The sequence below is a fragment of the Bos grunniens genome, chromosome 9, assembly GCF_055505025.1.
Source record: "Bos grunniens cultivar Pamir isolate PY7600 chromosome 9, Bosgru_T2T1.0, whole genome shotgun sequence".
NCBI lineage: Eukaryota > Metazoa > Chordata > Mammalia > Artiodactyla > Bovidae > Bos > Bos grunniens.
Window position 1 is genome coordinate 85,627,289 of NC_141173.1, and position 22,577 is coordinate 85,649,865.

The 22,577-nt window shown below is 39.3% G+C and overlaps 1 long non-coding RNA gene across 2 annotated transcripts; it reads left to right on the top strand.

The window, feature by feature from the left end:
• Positions 1 to 1,580: 1,580 nt before the first annotated feature.
• LOC147366278 (uncharacterized) lies at positions 1,581 to 9,108 on the top strand. 2 transcript variants are annotated; one of them, XR_015133287.1, is made up of 3 exons: positions 1,581 to 1,814; positions 7,579 to 7,642; positions 8,746 to 9,108. It is a non-coding gene; the product is annotated as an uncharacterized LOC147366278 (long non-coding RNA). The 2 variants fall into 2 exon arrangements; XR_015133288.1 differs by lacking the exons at positions 1,581 to 1,814; positions 7,579 to 7,642 and adding an exon at positions 7,720 to 7,829.
• The last annotated feature ends 13,469 nt before the right edge of the window (positions 9,109 to 22,577 follow it).

The following is a 22,577-nucleotide window of genomic DNA, read 5'->3' on the forward strand; positions in this document are numbered from 1 at the left end:
TCAAGAGAACCCCATCACACATGTGGTGTGGTTTCTAGCTCTGTGTACCCATGAGGGTATCATTTCTCTCTCTGAGGCTCAGTTTTCTCATTTATAAAAGAAGGGTGAAAATCCTCAAGGATTGTTAGGAAACCTAAATGAGAGAATGTGGTTGAAAAAATCTAAATTATGACTGCCATGTAAGAATATGTGCTATATTCCAAGCGTCATAATAAAGATGCAATGGAAAGAGAAAAGGAGTGAGGATCAGAAACTAAAGGTTTTTTCTCTCCATCACTGTAGCTGAGTGCTTATGGCCATTCCGGATCACCACTCATGGCCTTAATTTTTTCAGCTGTCCAATAAGCTGATGACAAGGTCTAATGACCTTTTCCAGTGCTTTATTTCTAACATTTAAAGAAAAAAAACTCAATAGTTAATATTAGAAAACTTTTTATACATTTATTAATTTGTATTTCTTTGGGGGAAGAGAATTCTTAAATTCTTTACTCAGCCCTCTAAAGCTAAATGGGTTTACCTGGTGGCTCAGCTGGTAAAGAATCTGCCTGCAATGTGGGACACCTGGGTTTGATCCCCAGGCTGGGAAGATCTCCTGAAGTAGGGAATGGCTACCCACTCCAATATTCTTGCCTGCAGAATTCAATGGACAGAGGAGCCTGGTGGGCTATAGTCCACGGTGTCAAAAGGAGTCAGACATGACTGACCAATTAACACTTTCACTAAAGCTAAATATTATCTTAACTGAATGTACTTCAGGTATATTTAGTCACCAAAACCATTTCTGTGTTACTCAACGATAATGAAAAGGATTTCACAAGGTTCAGATAACAAATGAAGACAAATGTTTCTATAATCCTCTTTCCATAAAAGTACACAATCTTCATTTATCTTCAGGGATGACATTGTTCCTTTAAAAATATTTCCTTTATTAGATGCGCTTTAGTGTCTGACTGTGCCTCTTCACGACTCTTACATCTATTATAGACTGTCCAGCCCTCAAATCTCTCAACTGAGACTCAGATCTGCTGACTCCCTGCATTCTTCCAGCTGATTGATGGACTTCTTTCTAATGCAGCTGCCGAAAGAGCAAAATGCACAAATTGTACTTTGCCCCTATTATGACTCTGGTCCAATACAATTCTTGTCAACTACCGTATTTCACTTCTGCCTCTGCTCTCTGAAATGCGTGATTTATTTTATAATTAATAATGTTTCTAAATGAATATAAATAAAGTATAACTGATTCAAGCTAATGTTTGAGTCTTTTTGTCTCATGTTTAACTCATTCAGCATCTCTCTTGCCAGTTTTCAAGATAGCATTCATCTGCCAAAAATAGCCCATGTCTCAGACTAGATACGGCTGTGATGGTTAATTTGATATATCAACTTGATTGGGCCAAAAGGTGCCCAGGTATTTGGTCAAATAAGCTGAGTGCATCAGTGAGGAGGTGTCTACTTGAGATTAATATTTGTATTGGCAGACTAAATGAAGTGGCTTTTTTTTTTAAATTTTGAAAGTCACTCAGTTGTGTCTGACCCTTTGTGACCCCATGAACTATACAGCCCATGGAATTCTCCAGGCCAGAATACTGAGTGGGTAGCCATTCCCTTCTTCAGGGGATCTTCCCAACCCAGGGATTGAACCCAGGTGTCCCACATTGCAGGCAGATTGTTTACCAGCTGAGCCACAAGGGAAGCCCCACGCCCACCGAGGGGGTGGGACCTTCCAATCCACAGATCCGAGAGAAAAACAAACAAGCTGGGTAAGAGTGAATTTCAGAGCCTGTCAAAACCTGGCGTGTTGGAAGCTGAGGGTGAGTACAGCTCAAACTCACACTGGTACTGCAACCACATATTTAATACTGAAGAGTATTTTTTAAGCAAAGGAAAATTCCTTGAAGTATTATTCCTCATAGCGCACACCTTTTGCTGCTTCGGTTAGGCCCGCAATGCCTAAAACAGTGTCACAACACTGTCATCTCCTAACACATCCCTAGTCTATCCCCCCAGCAACCTCCCCAGCACCTTTCCTGACTGCCTCCCCACCCCCACCCCCGTACTTTGCGCTTTGCCACTCTCTCCCCTCTTCAAGACCAGCTGCAATGCTTTTGCTTTATGAACCCGGCTTCTCCGCCCACTCACCGATGGTAAATTCTCCGGGCTTGTTGGTTGCAAGTTTTTCTATCTTTGCATTAGGGATTGTCAGAGGGGAGTTTAGGGGCTGCTTCTGTCACCTGGAGCCTATCCATCCCAAAACCCCCATCCCCATCGGACCACTCAAAGCGCTCCTGCCAGGAACAAGCCGGCCAAGCCTGCGCAGTGTCTGCTCTGTTCCTCCGGAGGCGCCCAGAGACTGCTCCTGCTGGTCCCAGGCTGCGGAGGCATTCCTCCCCAACCCCACTCCCACTCCCCATCTCAGCCCCACTCCCATCCCCCACCCCGCGATGATCAGCTAGCCAGGAGCCTCTCCTCTCTCACTTTGCCACTGCCTTCCCTGGGGCTTCCCTTGACACGTTGTGTCCAACTGGCTTCAGTCGTGTCTTTATGACCCCATGGACTGTAGCCTGCCAGGCTCCTCTGTTCATGGGATTTTTATTTTGTAGTTAAAAGAAATGACTTCCCTGACAATAAAAAAAAAAAAAAAAAAAAATCTGCCTACAATGCGGGAGACCCAGGTTTGATCCCCGGGTAGGAAATATCCCCTGGAAGGGGCTACTTGCAATCCACTCCAGTATTCTTGCCGGAAAATCCTATGGACATAGGAGCCTGTCTGGCTACAGTCTACGGGGTCTCAAAGAGGGAGACAGGACTGAACAACTAACACACACACACAAACACACAAAGAAATTTAAAATAGTTTTGCATTAATCTTATCAACATAGTTCAATCCAGGTTGTGTGTGTATACATAGGACACACACATAGATATGTATACAGTATACCCAGTAGCCAAGAGATTAGTGTGTTTATTATCCCTATTAACAGTAGACAGAATATGGTCATTCCTTTTTTCAAGTTGAATTGGATTTGCTTAACTTCTGAACTTCCTTCCTTTACATCATCTTTCTTTAAAAAAAAAAAAGTATTTGTCTACACTGGGTTCCAGTTGTAGCATTCAGGGTCTTCAGTTTTCACTGGGGGCATGTGGGATCTTTAGCCGAAGCATGCAAACTCTTAGTTGTGGCATGTGGGATCCAGTTCCCTGACCAGGGATCCAACCAGGGCCCCTTAGATGGAGAGTGCTGAGTCTCAGACACTGGACCACCAGGGAAGCCCTTGCATCATCCTTCTGGACACAACTATTACCATGTTGCTCCTGGACTAATCGTATCCAGTCATTAGACTTAAGTTGTGTCTTTTTTGGTTTTCTTTCCTACTTTATTATCAAGCTTTGGAGTCTTTTCAGATTTTAGATCTCTGTTTGCTTTGTAATTATTCCCAACTCAGTTTCACTATTTGCAAAATAACTCAAAACCTAAAAAGCCCTCCATGTTCAGGACTCTAAACTTGTTCCCTAAAACTTACCAAAGAAGACTTAGAAGCACCCAGGAAGTTATTTATTTTTCTTTACCCTCATTCCACTTGACTGTGTCAAAGATGGAATGAAGAATGACAGCAAATCTACTCATAAAATGAGCTGAAAATTCAGAGACTGTGAATTCTGGCTCTGGCTTTGATGTTCACATATTTATAACCCCAGGAAAGTTATTTAAGCTTTTTCTCTGGTGTATGACACATTTGTCAAATCATATAGGATTTATGATAAATGTCATGTGTGATATATGATAGATACTGAAAACTAAGCCTGGGCTTATCTGTTGAGCAGGATAGAACAATTAGCAAATTCATTTATTACAACAGTAGTTTGCAAATTCCAAAGATGAACAGAATCATCTTTTTTGACCTTTAAAAAATTCAGATGGTTACAGTTCATCCCAAATTGGCTGTAGTTGTTGTTGTTGTTTTGTTTTTAAAGATGTATTTTATTTTATTTTCTGGCTGTGGTGAGTCTTCTTTGCTGCCTGCTCTCTTCAGTTTCAGTGAGCGGGGCTACTCTTTGTCAAGGACCACAGGCTCTAGGTGCGTGGGCTTTGGTAATTATGCTTCATGAGCTCTAGAGCATGGACTCAGTAGCTGTGGTGCATGGGCTTACTTGCTCCACAGCATGTGTTATCCTCCCCGGCCAGAGATCAAACCCCTGTCCCCTGCATTGCAAGGCAGATTCCTAACCACTGGGCAAAAAGGGAAGCCCCACATTTGTATTTAAGGAGGTCTCCTCACATAGAAGGCAATGGCACCCTACTCCAGTACTCTTGCCTGGAAAATCCCATGGATGGAGGAGCCTGGTAAGCTGCAGTCCATGGGGTCACTGAGTTGGACACGAAGAGGAGAAGCGAAAAGCAAAGGAGAAAAGGAAAGATATAAACATCTGAATGCAGAGTTCCAAAGAATAGCAAGAAGAGATAAGAAAGCCTTCTTCAGCGATCAATGCAAAGAAATAGAGGAAAACAACAGAATGGGAAAGACTAGAGATCTCTTCAAGCAAATTAGAGATACCAAGGGAATATTTCATGCAAAGATGGGCTCAATAAAGGACAGAAATGGTATGGACCTAACAGAAGCAGAAGATATTAACAAGAGGTGGCAAGAATTCACAGAAGAACTGTACAAAAAAGATCTTCACGACCCAGATAATCACGATGGTGTGATCACTGACCTAGAGCCAGACATCCTGGAATGTGAAGTCCAGTGGGTCTTAAAAAGCATCACTACGAACAAAGCTAGTGGAGGTGATGGAATTCCAGTTGAGCTATTTCAAATCCTGAAAGATGATGCTGTGAAAGTGCTGCACTCAATATGCCAGCCAATTTGGAAAACTCAGCAGTGGTCACAGGACTGGAAAAGGTCAGTTTTCATTCCAATCCCAAAGAAAGGCAATGCCAAAGAATGCTCAAACTATCGCACAATTGCACTCATCTCACATGCTAGTTAAGTAATGCTCAAAATTCTCCAAGCCAGGCTTCAGCAATATGTGAACTGTGAACTTCCTGATGTTCAAGCTGGTTTTAGAAAAGGCAGAGGAACCAGAGATCCAATTGCCAACATCCGCTGGATCATGGAAAAAGCAAGAGAGTTCCAGAAAAACATCTATTTCTGCTTTATCGACTACGCCAAAGCCTTTGACTGTGTGGATCACAATAAACTGTGGAAAATTCTGAAAGAGATAGGCATACCAGACCACCTGACTTGCCTCTTGAGAAACCTGTATGCAGGTCAGGAAGCAACAGTTAGAACTGGACATGGAACAACAGACTGGTTCCAAATAGGAAAAGGAGTACGTCAAGGCTGTATATTGTCACCCTGCTTATTTAACTTCTATGCAGAGTACATCATGAGAAACGCTGGACTGGAAGAAACACAAGTGGGAATCAAGATTGCTGGGAGAAATATCAATCACCTCAGATATGCAGATGACACCACCCTTATGGCAGAAAGTGAAGAGGAACTCAAAAGCCTCTTGATGAAAGTGAAAGTAGAGAGTGAAAAAGTTGGCTTAAAGCTCAACATTCAGAAAACAAAGATCATGGCATCCGGTCCCATCATTTCATGGGAAATAGATGGGGAAACAGTGGAAACAGTGTCAGACTTTATTTTTCTGGGCTCCAAAATCACTACAGATGGTGACTGCAGCCATGAAATTAAAAGACGCTTACTGCTTGGATGGAAAGTTATGACCAACCTAGAGAGCATATTCAAAAGCAGAGATATTACTTTGCCAACAAAGGTCCGTCTAGTCAAGGCTATGGTTTTTCCTGTGGTCATCTATGGATGTGAGAGTTGGACTGTGAAGAAGGCTGAGCACCAAAGAATTGATGCTTTTGAACTGTGGTGTTGGAGAAGACTCTTGAGAGTGCCTTGGACTGCAAGGAGATCCAACCAGTCCATTCTGAAGGAGATAAGCCCTAGGATTTCTTTGGAGGGAATGATGCTAAAGCTGAAACTCCAGTACTTTGGCCACCTCATGGGAAGAGTTGACTCATTGGAAAAGACTCTGATGCTGGGAGGGATTGGGGGCAGGAGGAGAAGGGGACGACAGAGGATGGGATGGCTGGGTGGCATCACTGACTCGATGGACGTGAGTCTGAGTGAACTCCAGGAGTTTGTGATGGACAGGGAGGCCTAGCGTGCTGGGATTCATGGGGTCGCAAAGAGTCAGACAGGACTGAGCAACTGAACTGAGCAACTTCACTTTCACTTTTCACTTTCATGCATTGGAGAAGGAAATGGCAACCCACTCCAGTGTTCTTGCCTGGAGAATCCAAGCGACGGAGGAGCCTGGTGGGCTGCCGTCTATGGGGTCGCACAGAGTCAAACACGACTGCAGCGACTTAGCAGCAGCAGCAGCCTCAGGAAGAGGCAGGTGGGAAGAGCCCTAGAATTGTAGAACAGGCTTGAGAACTGTTCCTGCAGTGGATACTTATCATCCATCTTTCAGAGAAATTAGTTCAAACTTTTATCATCCTGCCTAATTTATCAGTAATTAATGAAAGATGACCGTGTTTGAATAATTGCAGATGTGTCAAATTTGGAACCCATGCTGTTCACAGCAAGCCCTAGGCTATCAGATCGCTCATGTGCACTTTCCTGCAACCAGACATGGAGATTTTTACTTATACCAATTAATGATTTTATTTAAAGTAAAACTATAAGTAAATGGTAGTGGGAGAACAGGGCTTCCCTTTTGGCTCAACAGTAAAGAATTTGCCTGCAATGCAAGAGATGCAGGGAATGTGGGTTCGATCCCGGGATCAGGAAGATCCCCTGGAGGGTGACATGGCAACCTATTCCAGTATTCTTGCTATCTCATGGACAGAGGAGCCTGCCAGGCTACAATCTATAGGGTCACAAAAAGTCGGACTCAGCTGAAGTAACTAAGCATTCAAGAAAACAGGGTTGATGCTTTCCATCATATAAGTTTCTGTTGTATATTTCAAAGTCTCAAAAAAAAAGTTGAATGAAGTGAAATTTAGGCAAATTATTATATTACCTAAAGGAATCTTTAAAGAAGAATCTCAGATATGAAAGTGTGCCTTTGGGTATTAGGACATAAAGAGGTTATTCACGAATCAACCATTTCTTAAATAACTTTGTGCCAGGAAAAAAAAAAAGATCACCCTTCCCCCACAAAGCAAAAATTTTCCTGCAAAAGATGAATTCTTAAATTTTTTTCACCAGAAAATATCCCCCCACCTCCTGCTTCTTTGTATACTTTTTTTTCCTGCCATTTCAAAATAATAATGTTAGTGGCTTAAAGGGCACCAGGATTTTAATCTCTTCTGGTACAACAAAAGCATGGATTGTAGAGCATATTTATGATAGGCAAGGTTAGCTGAGTCAAATCTCTCAGGCTCTCTAATCCTCCATCCCAAGTCAAGGGTTTATCTTGCAGAAACTGTGCACCTCTAATAACTATGTCTGTTAAAACTGGACTTCAATCCATCTCTTGACTTATGGACATAACCATTTCTTACAGTCACAGGAATCTTAACGCAGTGTTTCTTTGGGCTCTGTTTTATAGGTTACTTCCTAAACATCCCTAGAAATCACCCCTTCAATCTGAATTGCCTTCATGGGACTTGAGGGTAAGAGGAATTGATGCGAGCATGCTGACTCATGCTGCTTATTTCCTGAGTAATAACATCCTTTGTTTCTGACCCAGGAGTTCTGTCTTCCCTCAGCAATGGCACCCTGACTTGTTAATTGGCAAGTAGTAAAATCTCAGAACGTTCACAGATACTGACATCTGTCAAAATGTCAGAAAATAATACAGTGAGTAATGGAAACTGGAATGGTGGGGGAGAGAGGTCAATGGAAGTATAAATTTCAATCTCATTTTTTTGGTAGAGTAACAATAAATGCTATCTAAAATTGAAATATGTAGTTTAGAAAGGGAATAACTGTATTTTAGTGATTTTCATTATCTTATTTCTTATCTTTTTAAAAAGGAATATTTCTTCTTTTTTTATTGTTAAGCTTTTTCCTTTCAGTTTAGTGAGATATAATTGACATACAGCACTGTATAAATTTAAGGTATACAGCATAATGACTTGATTCATCTTCATCATGATTATCACAGTAAGTTTAGTGAACATTCATCTTTTCAAAATTAAAGACATAGACAATTTTCCTTGTGATCAGAACTCCTAGGATTGATGCTCTTAAAAACTCTCATGTATAGCAAACAACAATGTTAATTATAGATATCATGTTATATGTTACATTCTTAGTACTCATCTGTCTTATAATTGGAGTTGGTATTTATTGACTCCCTTCATCCAGTTCCCTCTACCCTCATTCCCCAGCCCACCCCCACCTCTAATTATAATTGACCCACAACACTATGGTAATTCCTGTTGCACAACATAGTGATTGGATATTTCTATACATTTCAAAATGATCACCATGATAAGTCCATATCATTCCCCTACTGATAACTCTTAGGAAAAAAAGCAAATCAAAGTAAGTGCGAAATAGAGACCCCCTGCTGAGTCTGGGAAAAAAAATTTTTTTTTTCCTTTTTGAGAGACTGACCCACAAGACTTGTCTTTCAAATCATGCAGCTCATGATGATAGTATACAAACCTGGTTCTGTAAACAGCTGCAGAGCCAGGACCCCACTGTGCTCATGGGTTTTACTGGCCTCTGAGAAAATGTAAGCTTCTGACAAGAAATTCTCCTGATGTAGAAGGCATCGGGAATCATGAGAAGACCATTAGCGCGCAGAGAACATTTGTCCCATCCACCTGTGGAGTCTGTGGATCTGGAGAAAGCTACATGGACTGCAGGAAATCTGCACACTCATCTCCCCCTTTCAACAAATGACATGTGTACTCCTTCCTGCTGCTGGTCCACTTCCATATTCACAGCTGGACTCATGTCATAAGACATCTGAAGGAATAGCCTCCAAAGTGGGGCATCTACTCTCTGGGAAATGTGTATGACAGAACAAGGAGGAGCAAAAAGAAAATATAAGGTAGTTTGCTTGTATTTGCTTTTAAAGTTTCCATTTTTGTGATATTTATAAATGTAAAAATCAAAATATACTTTCACATAGTACTGGGTGCTCAAAAGCTCTTTATTAATAAAGATGAGTAGGGACTTCTCTGGTGTTCCAGTGGTTAAGAATCCACCATGCAATGCAGGAGACACGGGTTCAATCCCTAGCCAGGGAACTAAGATCCCACATGCTGCAAGACAACTAAGCCCGAGCACGGCAACAACTGAGCCCATGCGCTCTGGAGCATAAAAGCCACAATCAGAGAGAAGGCCATGTGCCGCAGTGAGGATCCTGCATGCCACAGCTAAGACCCGATGAAGCCAAGAAATAAACAGAGTGACAACGATAGAGCGATGGACTCCAAAGACATTGAAATAAGATGCATTTGCTGTTTCAAAAACCTGATCACATTCAACTCAATTACACTTTTGGACGCCTCAGCTTTGGGGGGGTTCCTGGGCTGTTTGTGCCCTCTACACAAACCCCTAACCCCTTCCCCCGCCAAAAAAAACACACACTGAGACGCATCCAGTGCAGAGTAGATGAGGCCCCAAGGATGAGAATCCACCCTAAAGCACTGACACAGCCTCCTGGCTTCAGGATCATTAAGAAGTCATTAGCAGGGAGGGATTGTGGTTTAAATTAGAATGACACTGAAAGACTTATACTTAGTAGAAATAAAAACTGTTAATTAAAATTGTATCTTATTTCCCCCACGCATGATCTCTATTTGCCACTTGGTTGGATAAAAGTAAAGTCTTTCGATACAATTTGTCAACCCAAAAGAAACATTGGGAAAGTAGAAAAACATTTTAAAAGCTTCACTTTTTAAGGATGACAAACTACCTCCCTCAGAGCTCGTGTTTAAATTAGACTGTGTCTTGATTTAAAAAAAAAATTTTTTTTTAAACTTTTTTGTTGTAAATTGTTACGGGCTGAATTTTGTCCACTCAAAATCCATGTGTTGAAGTCCTCAATATAAGGACTCAGAATGTGACTGTTCGTGGTGATGGGTCTTTAAAGAGGTAATTGAGGTTAAATACTGCCACTGGAGTGGATCCTACTCAAGTCTGACTGGTGTCCTAACAAGACGAGGAGACTAGGGCATAGATAAGCGCAGAGAGAAAACCATGGAAAATACAGAGGAAGATGACCATCTGTTAATATTTACAAGCCAGGTAGAGATCCCTCCTTGATGACCCTCAGAGAAAACTAACCCTGCTGACACCGTGGTCTCAAACTTCGAGCCTCCAGAAACGCGGAAAAATAAATTTCTGTTGTTTAAGCTGCGTAGTCAATTTAGGAACACCCAGTACATTTTAGGGACACTAATTTCACCTCTTACTGAATTAACTTTCAGAAGTATCAGAATTCAATAGTCCATAGATTAATCCTGCCTGTAAAAAGTTCCTCTTTACTGTCAGTAGTTAGCATATGACTTAGCCTATTGAATGTGTTAATAAATATGGAACAGTATGTTATTTGTTGAAATTTTTTATGCATCAAATTATCATCTGTGGTTCCAAGAGTGTACATCTTATCATAAATGTCATCTTCCTTTTAAAAATGATTCAGAACAATCTCTTTTTGCTACAGTTGAAAAATGTTCAAATATGAAAGGAAAATGCACACTACAAATGGTGTATACTCCAAAGTTATGTGTTCTTTGAGAGATCTGAATGCTTTCACATATACATTCAGGACTTTAGATGTAAACATACTGACAAAATCAATTTTGTTTTCTCATGACTATAAATATAACTTTTGAAATACAAAGTTATGAATTGCCCTCCACTATCTCTTGCAATTATAGAAGTTTTCCACAAGTAGGTATAGATCAAAATGAATTGTTGCTGATGACCATCATGAATACACTGAAGATGGTATCTTTATTTATTTATTTATATTTGGCTGCCCTGGGTCTTCACTGCTGCGCTCGGGCTCGCTCTAGTTGCGAGAGGCGGGGGCTACCCTCTAGTTGCAGTAGGTAGGCTTCTCATTGCGGTGGCTTCTCTTATGGAAGGGCACAGGCTCTAGAGTGTTTGGGCTTCAGTAATTGTGGCATATGGGCTCAGGAGTTGTGGTTCCTGGAATCTAGAGCACAGGCTCGATACTTGTGGCGGACAGGCTTAGCTGCTCTGCAGCACATGGTATCTTCCCGGATCCGGGATCAAGCCCATGTCTCCAGCATTGGCGGGTGGATTCTCTACCAGTGAGCCACCAGGGAAGCCCCTCAGATGGTAAGTTTATAAGAAGGAAACAGGTAATACATGAGTTAAAACCACAATAGTTGTCTGCTGTTATGGGCTACATGCTGATGGTTGGGCTACATGCTGATGGTTGGGCTACGTGCTGATGGCTGGGCTACGTGCTGAGGGCTGGGCTACATGCTGAGGGCTGGGCTACATAGATGTTTCACTGTGACTCACACTGTCACAGCCAAGAGGAAAACAAGCACAAGAGCACTTGTTTATAGACCTCAGGAATGACAATCCCTTTGCGCATAAGTCATATTCTAAAACAAATGATTTAACTCTCTGCTGTTTTTAAGTTTTCGTGAACACCCAGCACTCCTCCCAGGCAATGTCCCCTCCAGCTTGTATATGTTGCTGCTGCTGAGTTGCTTCAGTCACCTCTGACTGTGCGATGCTATGGACTGCAGCCCGCCAGGCTCCTCTGTCCGTTGTATTCTCTAGGTAAGAATACTGGAGTGGGTTACCATGCCCTTCTCCAGGGGATCTGCCCGACTCAGGGATAAAACCCGGGTCTCCTGCAATGCAGGCAGATTCTTTACCGCTGAGCCACGCGGGAAGCCCACATCTCATATATTCTTGTATCTAAACTCACATGTATTGAGTTTAGATACAGGTGATTAGTTAACATAATTTTATATTCTATAGATACTTAGTCAAACATTTGTTAACATTTATTAATTTGATTCTGCAGTATTCCTTCAAGACATGAAATCTCTCTTTTTTAAAATCACAAATATTTCATGGTACCATGAAAAGTGCATAGGCTCCAGTGTTGTGTTTATGGTGTCCAGTGGATTAAAGAGTCCTGCCATGTTGTAGGACCTTGCAGACCAATGGTTTACTACCGTAACTGACTAGTTGGCTGTGTCTTATAGACTAATTCTCAAGTTTTCAGTTTCAGAAATGGCTTAGTCAGTTCATCTAAAAGCAGTTTGACAAATAGTACTGACAAGCAGTGGAGTGGTAAACCAGAAACATGATGGGACAATTTATAATGAAAAACACAATAATTTGTAATGTTCACATCACCAATATGGCATATAATTATCTCTGGAGGGAGAATGACTTAAGTAAATTAAGTTTGGAATTCAGATTATGAGTCATTCCTATACATCTAAGACTGAAGCAGATTTGTCTCTTTGGTTACGTCTCTTTACTAAGGAGTATCTGGCCATATTAGTTGTCTAGGATACTTATCAACATTTCACTTGGTTATTCTGGTTTGAATAATGAATGTATGGCTAACTGTGTACAAACCTAACAAACCCTTCCAAAGTGGCTGCAAAATTTTGCATTTCTCTCAGCAGTGTATGACAGTTCCAGTTATTCCAAATCCTTGTCAACCCTCCGTATTGTCAGTTTTTTTTTTTTTTAATTGTAGCCATTCTAGTAGGTATATGATGGAATCTCATTTTTATTTTAATTTGCATGTCCTTAATCACTAGTGAGATTGAATATATTTTCATACTTATTTGCTGTTTTCATCTCTTTTATGGTCAAGTCAAATATTTTGCTTATATTTGCCCAGTATTTTGTTATGGTCAACCAGCAGATTCTGTATAAGTTTTGCTAGATCTATCCCTAGATTTTTCTGTTTTTGTTTTTGGAGCTATTGTAAATGGTACTGTAAAAAGCAGTTTTCATACATTTCTGCTATATAGGAAGATGATTCAGTTGTATGTGTTGACCTGGTATCTTATACTATGACTTCGCATATGAGTATTAGAGTGTTTTTGTTTATTCCTTGAGATTTTTATTGTAGATAATCATACCATATGCAAATAAGGCAGTTTTATTTCTTACTTTTCAGTTGGTATGCTACCTTCCGATCTATCATCTATCTATCCATCCATATAAAATCTGTCTTGTCTTATTGTACTACTTAAGATGTACTATGCTCAATAGGAATAGTAAAAGTGGCCACCCTTGCCTTGTTCTTGATCATTTTACTTTTTCAGTTTCAAAATTTCAGCTTGGTTCATCTTTATATCTTCAATTTCTTTGCTGAGGCTATTTTTCCATTAGTTTCTAGAATGTTCACAATTGCTGGCTAGAATATTTGTATAGCTACTGCTTTCAAGTCTTCCTCAGTTCCTTCCAATATCTGTGTCATATCAGCATTGGCATCTGTTGATTGTCCTTCCCTGTGAAAACTGTCCTGATTCTTCATCATCCCCCAAAGAAATCCCATACCCATTAGCAGTTATTTCCCATTTCCTCTGTTTTCAGGCCTGGTCCTAGGCAATCTACTTTCGACTTCTGTAAATTTTCCTATTATGAGTATTTTATATAAATGTAATCATTCAATATAGTCTTTTGTTATTGGCCTCTTTCACCATTATAGTATTTTCAAGAGTCATGCATGTTGTAGCATGTATCAACACATCATTCTTTTATTGCTGAGTAATTGGAAGGACTGATGTTGACGCTGAAACTCCAGTATTTTGGCCACCTGATGCAAAGGGCTGACTCACTTGAAAAGACCCTGATGCTGGGAAAGATTGAGGGCAGGAGGAGAAGGGGATGACAGAGGATGAGATAGTTGGATGGCGTCACCGACTCAATGGACATGAGTTTGAGTAAACTCCGGGAGTTGGTGATGGACAGGGAGGCCTGGCGTGCTGCGGTTCATGGGGTCGCACAGAGTCAGACACAACGGAACGACTGAACCGAACTGAACTGAATTTTCCATTATATGGATAGAAGCTATTTTATGCGTTCATCACTTGATGAAAATTTAGGTTGTTTCCAGTTATTCATTATTACAAATAATGCTGCTATGAATATTCCTGTACAATTGTTCATGTAAACATATGTTTAAATTTATCGTGGGTAGATACTTAAGAGTGGAACTGTTGGATCATATGGTAAATATATGTTAATATTTTGAGAAACTCCTAAAATCATTTCCAAAGTAAGTGTATTATTTCACAATTTCATTAGCATTGTTTAAGTGTTCCAAATTCTGCACATCATCACTGTCATTTTAGATATAAAGTCGTGTATCATTGTTGCTTTAATGTTCCTTTCCCTGATGGCCAGTGGTTTTTTTTTGCTGAGGACTGAGGAAATGTCTGTTCAAATCTTTTACCCATTGTTACTTGTCTTTTTATTGTTATGAGTGTTCTTTATATACGCAGAATACAAATCCTTTCTCAGATGAATGATCAGGTAAATTTTTTCTCAATTTATAGGTTGTATTTCATTTTTGTAATGTCCTTTGAAACATAAAAATTATAATTTTAATGAACATCTTTTTCTTCAGTTCCTTGTACTTTTAATGTCATATCTATGTTTCATTCTAAGACTTTGAAGTTTTACCTCATATACAGAGGTCTCTGAACCATTCTGAGTTAATTTTTGTAAACGGCATCAAGTAGGAGTCCAGTTTTATTCATTTGCATCGTATATCCAGTTGTTGCACCCCTGTTTGTTGAAAAGGCTTTTTTATCTTGTTGATTGGACTTGGCATCCTTGCCAAAGAGCAGTTGACTGTAAATATGAGGATTTATTTGTGTACTTTTGATTCTATTCCACTGATCTATTCTACCCTCTGCATCTACCCTTATGCTGGTACCACCTTGTCTTATTCCTGTAACTTTGTAAAAAGTTCTGAAATAAATAAATAAGAGTTCTCCAATGTTGTTCTTTTTCAATACTTTTTTTGCTTATTTCTATTTCATGTACCTTAAATTGACATCTAAATTTTAGGATCATCTTGTTAATTTCTTCCAAAAAAGCCAACCATACTCTGGGTTGAATAAAATTTGTAGATCAATTTGAGAACTATTGCCATTTCAACAATATTAATTCTTCTGAACCAAGAACTTGGGACATCGTTCCACTTCTTTAGGTCTTCTTTAATTTCTTTAAGCAATGTGTTATAATTTTCAGAGTATAAGTTCTATACTTCTTTCATGAAATGTATTCCTAAGTATTTTGTAAATTGTAATTTACAATTGTAAATGATACTTTTCTTCTTGCTTTCATTTTGCATGGTTCCACTGAGTTTTAACTTCAACACTGTATTTTTAATTCCTGAAAGTCCCATTTGTATCTTTTTTCATAGTGACCTAATAATTCAAGCTTTACCATATATTCTTTTAATGTAAAAGGTGATCAGATTTGGTATTTCAATATATGAAATCTCTGCAAGTATATTTTGCTCATCTGTTCTCATCTATGTCTCTATTGTAGAGATTTCTTTCCTCCTTTGTTTTCCCCCTTTAATTGCACGACTGATGTAAGATTTAGCTTGAAAGTGTTCAGAGATCCTTTGGAATTGCTTCTGCCAGATCTTTGGGGACACCGACAACCCTTGATCACTTGGAATTACTTTACCACCCGGGTAAGTATGCATTTCTGTACCAAACCTACCTGGATGTTAGGAATCTTCTAGGGAAACCTGTGTTTCCTCTGACACTCAGAGCCAAATTTGAGATGTTTGCCAATGCTCTCCCTTCACATGGTGATAGTTCCCAGACTTACCTTATTACTGAGGTTATCATCCTCTGTAAGTTATATTTTTACATGGGGGGATCAACTATACAAACCTCTACTCTGCTCAAAGTGCCAGGTTTTGTTTGTGGCTCTTTTTTTTTTTAAGGCCTCATATGTTATTTATTTTTCAAATATTTATTTATTTATTTGACTGTGCCACACCTTAGTTCTGGCATGGGGTATAATTAGTTGCAGCATGTGAGATCAACTGGATCTCTAGTTGACCACGATTCAGTCCAGACCCCTGCATTGGGAGAGTGGAGTCTTAGTCACTAGACCACCAGAGAAGTCCTTGTATGGGTTCTTTAAATCCCAAATTCTTGTCCCCAGAGATTGCCAAATACCAAGGACAAACACCTGATTCCAGCACTTTCATGCCACACCAAATTCACACTTTATTATCATTTTTGCTCTTATTATTATTTGTACTTTTCTATCAGATCAACCATACGTTATAAAATACTTAAAATTATATAGCAATTTTCCTTTCTTCTGAACTTCATTTCTTCTGCAATATTAACTACAGTGGATTTTAATTAATGTCTTTTTAATTTCACTCCAGCGAAAGTGGGGAATTTGATTCTGGTTCTAGCAACATGACCTTTGGTTAGTCTTTCTTTCTCTCTGTGTCTTAGCAACTCCATCTATGAAAAATGAAGAGATTGGGCTAAATTATCCTTATGGACCCTTTCAGCTGTAAATGTTCATTGCAGATGCAATAATTCTTAATTGTGCAGAGACTTCAATAGTTATTAATCACGTAGTGGGAGTTTTTTTTTTTTTTTACATTGCAGGGATGAGATTGTTTTACTCAAAACTATAGTTTTTCTCTGACCTGAGTGGCTCATTCATTTTCTCTTCTATAGTGGGAGTTCTTGTACTGGGGCCTGTACACCTGATTGATGACTATTATAATTCCACTTTAAAATATTAGAAGAGTAAAAAAAATACACCAAAATAAAAATTGTTTTTTTCCTTCACTTCGATTTTAATAGTACCCAGAAGAGGTAAAATAGCAATGACATATCCTTGAAAGCAAGATGTTCTGTAATTACTATTAATGACTTTAAAATTTTATTTTATTTTGGCAGCATCACATGGTTTGTGGGATCCTGGTTCCCTGACCAGGGATCAAACCCAGACCCCTGGCAGTGAGAGCATGGAGTCTTAACCACTGGACAACCAGTGAATTCTTCTAAAACTTTTTGAGATATGGTTTGGCTTTCTTTAGAAGAGTTATTGGTTATAGAAATTCTCCAAAAATTTCAGATAGCATTCAGAAATAACTATATATTTAGCCAATTCAACACTTTCAAAGCCATTCAAAAAACAAGCCATAAATCGGCAGCAGACATTGAAAAGGAAAAATCCTCTTGGAGCAAACACTATTTACTACCAAGAACCCATGAATGATAGAGAACAATATAAACCAAAAGGGTGTTTTCTTCTGTCATTTGAAGTTGCAGGAGCAAGTCTATATCCTTGAAGAAATGAAATGCACTGAGACAGCATGAAATACATTATTCAGTTGCTTGCTACATAATGTGATTTAAATTGTTTTTCCTTCCATTATCCTCAGCTCGTGGGCACTTAAGTTGAGGCAGATTTATGAGCAGTTCATAATTAACAAGTGTTCCTCTCCAACAAAGATAGTAGCCTCATCTGGGGGGAGATGGGGTCTTTCTCTCTGTTCCCACTGAGCTTCTCCATCCGCACCTTTGCTTCCCTCCAGTGTACGACTCCATTAACTTCAAAAGCAAATTAGAATCTAGTCTTTTTAACTGTAGTTACTCCATTCAAATCAAAAGGTACTTAATTAGTTCGTGTCTAGGATATATTAGTGTAATAACAGCATGTAGTATAAATAGTATAACAGGATGGTCTAAGACGAAGTGGGTTCAGAAAAGATTTTGAACCTGAATTATGACCAACGCCTAAAGGACAGCCTGGACACCATCTGTGATTCTAGCCTACATTCGTTAGACTGTCACCCATTCATAAAGTCTTAAAAGACCCATTTGGCCATGTTTGGTGGGTCATGAGTCAGTCTTGTGACACGAGTTGAAGTTGGAAAGTTGTCTTCTCCAAGATGGTTTTGGCAAAGTCTATTTTCAGCAAATATGAGAAGCTCCAGAAGGAAGCGATTTATCTAGTTTTCTTCTGCTGCCTCCAATTTGCCCACGCCTGGCGCTCCAAGCCCCGACTGCAAAACGTGAGGACAGGAAGGAGGCTTCTGACTGTCATGATGTTGCTTTTCTCTCTGTCTATACCTCGTGATCACCTGGGAGGAAGTCCCTGGGCATATATTAAATTTCAGCTCGCTTTGCCCAGCTTTGGAAAGTGTGATATACATCCTGCTGTGTTTCACAGGATGGTTTAGTGATACAGAAGCCAAGAAAAGAAGTATTTCCAGAGAAGGGAGTGGGTAACTGCATTGAATGCCGCTGAGAGAACAGAGAAGAGCTCTTTAAATTTGACAGCGTGAGGGGAGTCATGGGTGATCTTTGAAGAGGGGAAAGACATTTGACTGGGAGGACCTAAGGAGAAACAAGAGGTAAAGATAACTCTGGTACTTATTCTATAAAGAATAATAGGAAAGAGGGATGTACCTCAAGAGGATCATGGGAGTCAGGGAAGTGCTCCTAAGAAGGAAAACATCACAGAAGTTTCTGTGCAGATGACAACAATCCAGTGGACATTAATAATGCATTTCCTCTTCTAGGAACTTACGAATATAATCAGAAATGTGAACAAAAAGAAATGTACAAAAATGTTCGTTTTATGTCCATTTAAATTAGTGAAAAAAATGTATAAAAGTGGAAAAGAAATGTGCCAAACTGCCAACAGCAGTTATCCTTGGTTGATGGAATTATGAATAAGTAGTGATAAAAGTAAGAAGTAAGAAATTATTTTCTCCTTCATTGTTTATTTTCTAAATTTTCAATGTGAGTATATATTTCTCTTAAAATAAATGTAAGAAAAACATTTTCTTTTAAAATATGTGAATGTATCAAATCCCCATTAAATATGTTTAGATATTATTCCTCATGATAACATCTAACACAGTCTGATTAAGGAGAAATAAATTCTTATTTGTAGAGAAAGCCAGAAAAGACATATGTCTATAAGAATTTCAAATTTTTTTATATTCTCCATTTCAAGATGAGAATATTTATTTCCAAACCCAGCCTATGACTTTAAAGATGGAAAAATAAAATTTGCAGGTAATATTTATTTTTACAAAAAGAGGGTTGCTTACTTTCTACTAGACCTGCAAGTATTTCATATGAATACGCAGTTCAACCAAATGGATTTAGGTGCATTTACAAAAATTGCATTAGGTGTGCAAATTATGATTGAATAAAATGTGTCATGGTAAGTTAAGTGTGTAAACCAAATGTTTAAGAAATGCTTCTGTTAATATCTTAAGTATAATAATTCTACATGTGCAGGTTGTCCAGTTTAAAACTCATAATTAGAATCTAGTGAAGCAGATGACAAAACAGATGCCTAGAATACAAATGTGTAATTTATCCTTGTATATGATTAATTTATGATCCGCTCTGCTTTGAAAATTTTGAAATAAGCCCATACATATTCCAAAAACTCGTTTTTATTAAAAGTGGTTTGTTTCACAGACAACACAATTTTATATTTAATTTAATTTTCATTATTATCTTCTGGAACAACTGTTTTTTCCCTGAAATATTAAAGAAGAAAAATGTTTTATTAGGAATACAATTTACAACAACAGCAGGATCTGCTACTTTATTTTTTATGACATTTATTGTCTTGTGTTTTTAAAAATTCACAAGACAGTAAATTCCTTAGTGAACTATTTTTCCCATCTTCAAAGCATTGGTTTTATTTTTGAAATTCTGGTTATGTCCAAGGTTATAACATGTGTCCCTTATTTTTATGAGCACCAATTTCAAGTATCATAGCTAAAAATCAAGTAAATATCTTTATAAAGAAAAGTAAAATCTGAAACATTTCACAAGAAATACACAATAGACTGTGACCTTATTAAGACTGCTTGACTACCAACCACACAGAAGATCTTGTTAAACTTTAATCCCCTTCTTATACCTTTAATAATAATCACAATAATTTTTTGAGCGTTAGGAGGTACACTGTGGCTCTACAGAAACGCTGTCGGCACCTGGAGAGGCCATTTATCTCCACTGTTACTACCCTTCTTTCTTTCTGTGAAGTCTCTAATTTTACTTTATTTTGACATCTCTTCTGATTTTGACACTGACAGTTGGTTTACTGCCTGCTTCTCAACCTCTTTCTTCAATTATGGAACATCTACTCTTGGCAAGGTTTTTTGCCATTGCTTTTACATAGCTGCCTCTGGAAAGTTTTTAAAAATCAGATTATTTCAGGTGCTTTGATAATTGTTGATCAAGGATCCACAAGGATATGTTAAATGTAATGCAATGAAAAGAACATACAATTTGGAGCTGTGAGACCTGGGGTTGATAATCCTTTGTCTGTCACTTAATAGTTATGTGACTATAAATGACCGAGAGCCTTTCTGAACCCTGGTTTCCACATCTTAAAGCGATAAAAATACTTATATCAAGGCTTATAGTGAATGAAGTGCACAAAAGATAAAGTTCTCAAAAGTGCTTTGTACAGTGAAATACTAACGCTATTGTTATTTTAAAACCATTAGGTTCTGACTTGGTCTTCCTTTACTCCTAGTTGTCTCTGAGGCTTTCCACATCTATAATTGAATCTGCTATTTTCTCTTTGTTAAAATTAAAGTTTATGCTAAAACCTAAATGCAACCATGCTCTGGAGCCCACAAATTAGCACATTATTCTTTCCCAGTTTATCTGTAGGACACACGCATGGTTCTAGGCAGAGGAGCGTGCAATGCAGCACGCTTAACTTTAAACAATGAAACGACAGAGATAAATTAGAAAAGTGCTAGGAAGAGCTGGGAAGAATAAGACCACTTTTCATTTTATTTCAAAGTTCTTTGAGGCTGCTCTAATCATTCTGGTGCAAATCTGTAAACACAATAGGCAATCAATGTTTCAAAATAAAATCATCTGAAGGAACAGACCAAGAGGGCCAGATAACTTAGAGGGCTTTAAAAATCCTAATAACTACGTGTCTTTGCAATCTACAAATGGATTCCAAATAACTGGAGTCATGTACATATACATTATTACAGTAACATACATTATTCCAATTATGCATATAATGAAAGTATTATCTTTACCAAGAAATTACAGAAATTATGCATGCTCTTTAACACAAGCTTGCTAGGTCTAGAAGTGCCGTGTGGATTTTTCCACCATGGAGATCTTTACTGATCTTTTAAAGAACTGCTCATCATTTCTGCATTCATTCTAAAAATAGTCGTTAAATACCTCTCATATATTAGGAAATAAGTATAAACAGTATATAAAAGAGCCACTATCCCGCCCCCAATCTCTGTTCTGACTGAACCTCATTAAATATTGTGTCAGATGATAATAAGTTGCAGGGAGAAAAATAAAATCAGGGAGGATAGTGAACTGTGCAGTAGTGGGGGAGAATTTTTGCTTATTTATTTGCTTGTTTGTTTGGCCCTTTAATTAGGGTAGCCAAAAAAATCCCATTTGAATAAAGATGAAGGAAGAAGTGAGGGAGCAGGCCTGGCAGGTCAGGTGGGGAAGCTTCTTCAGGCGTAGGCAGCAGCCAGGGTTAAGATTCCAAGGGTCAGCATGTGCGTCTGGCATGCTTGACCATCAGCAAGGAGATGACTGTCCTGGAGTGGAGTAAGGCGGTGGGAAGGTTGCTGGAGCTGTCAATGTATCCAGTAGGGCTTTACAGAAAATCGTGAAACCATTGGTTTCTCTTCTGAGAGAAAAGATGGGCAGACATGGAGGGCACCAAACAGAGGCCTGACTAAATCTGAACGGGATCGCTCCGGCTGCTGTGTGTGGATACACGGGATGGGGGCAAGTGCAGGAGCTGGGAGACAGGGTTAGGATGCTGCTGTGAGAGGTGATGGAAAGCCGGGACCAGGCTAGTGATGCTAAGATTACCTGAAAATGTCATTGCAAGCATCCAAAATGGTGGCCAGAGAAGAAGGAGATAATTCAATTTAGAAACTCCTGTATTTGTAAGGGCTTCCCTGGTGGCTCAGATGGTAAAGCGTTTGTCTGCAATGTGGGAGACCTGGGTTCAGTCCCTAGGTTGGGAAGATCCCCTGGAGAAGGAAATGGCAACCCGCTCCAGTACTCTTGCCTGGAAAATTCCATGGACTGAGGAGCCTGGTAGGCGACAGTCCATGGGGTCGCATAGAGTCAGACACGACTGGGTTACTACCTTGGGGGTATTTGTAAGATAGGAAGAAGAAGAGGAAACCAGATAGTTTCAGAGTTCCCAGAGTCCAGGTCTCTGCTAGACCCTCCACCTAAATTTTGGTTCAGATGTCGAGACTGGTAATGCCACACACACCCTGAGAGGTTATGAAAAAGTTGCTTAAATAATTGAGGTTTCTGGGCAGCAGGGATTAGAGGGGAGGGGATTGGAGGGGAGGCTCGTCTCGCAGGTCAAAATGGCCTGAGAGTGGAAGGAAAGGAAACTAACTCAGGGTTTTTATTGTGGTTGAGTGTTGGGACGGTGGTGAGAATTCTAGTGGATGTGCAGAGGTTTGTGTGGTTTGAATTTCCCATTGGATCCACTTGCTCTTTCTTATCAACTTGCCACTTCGTGACACACCAGGGAGAGAAGGGTAAGGATTAAAAGCTGTGGGCAGTC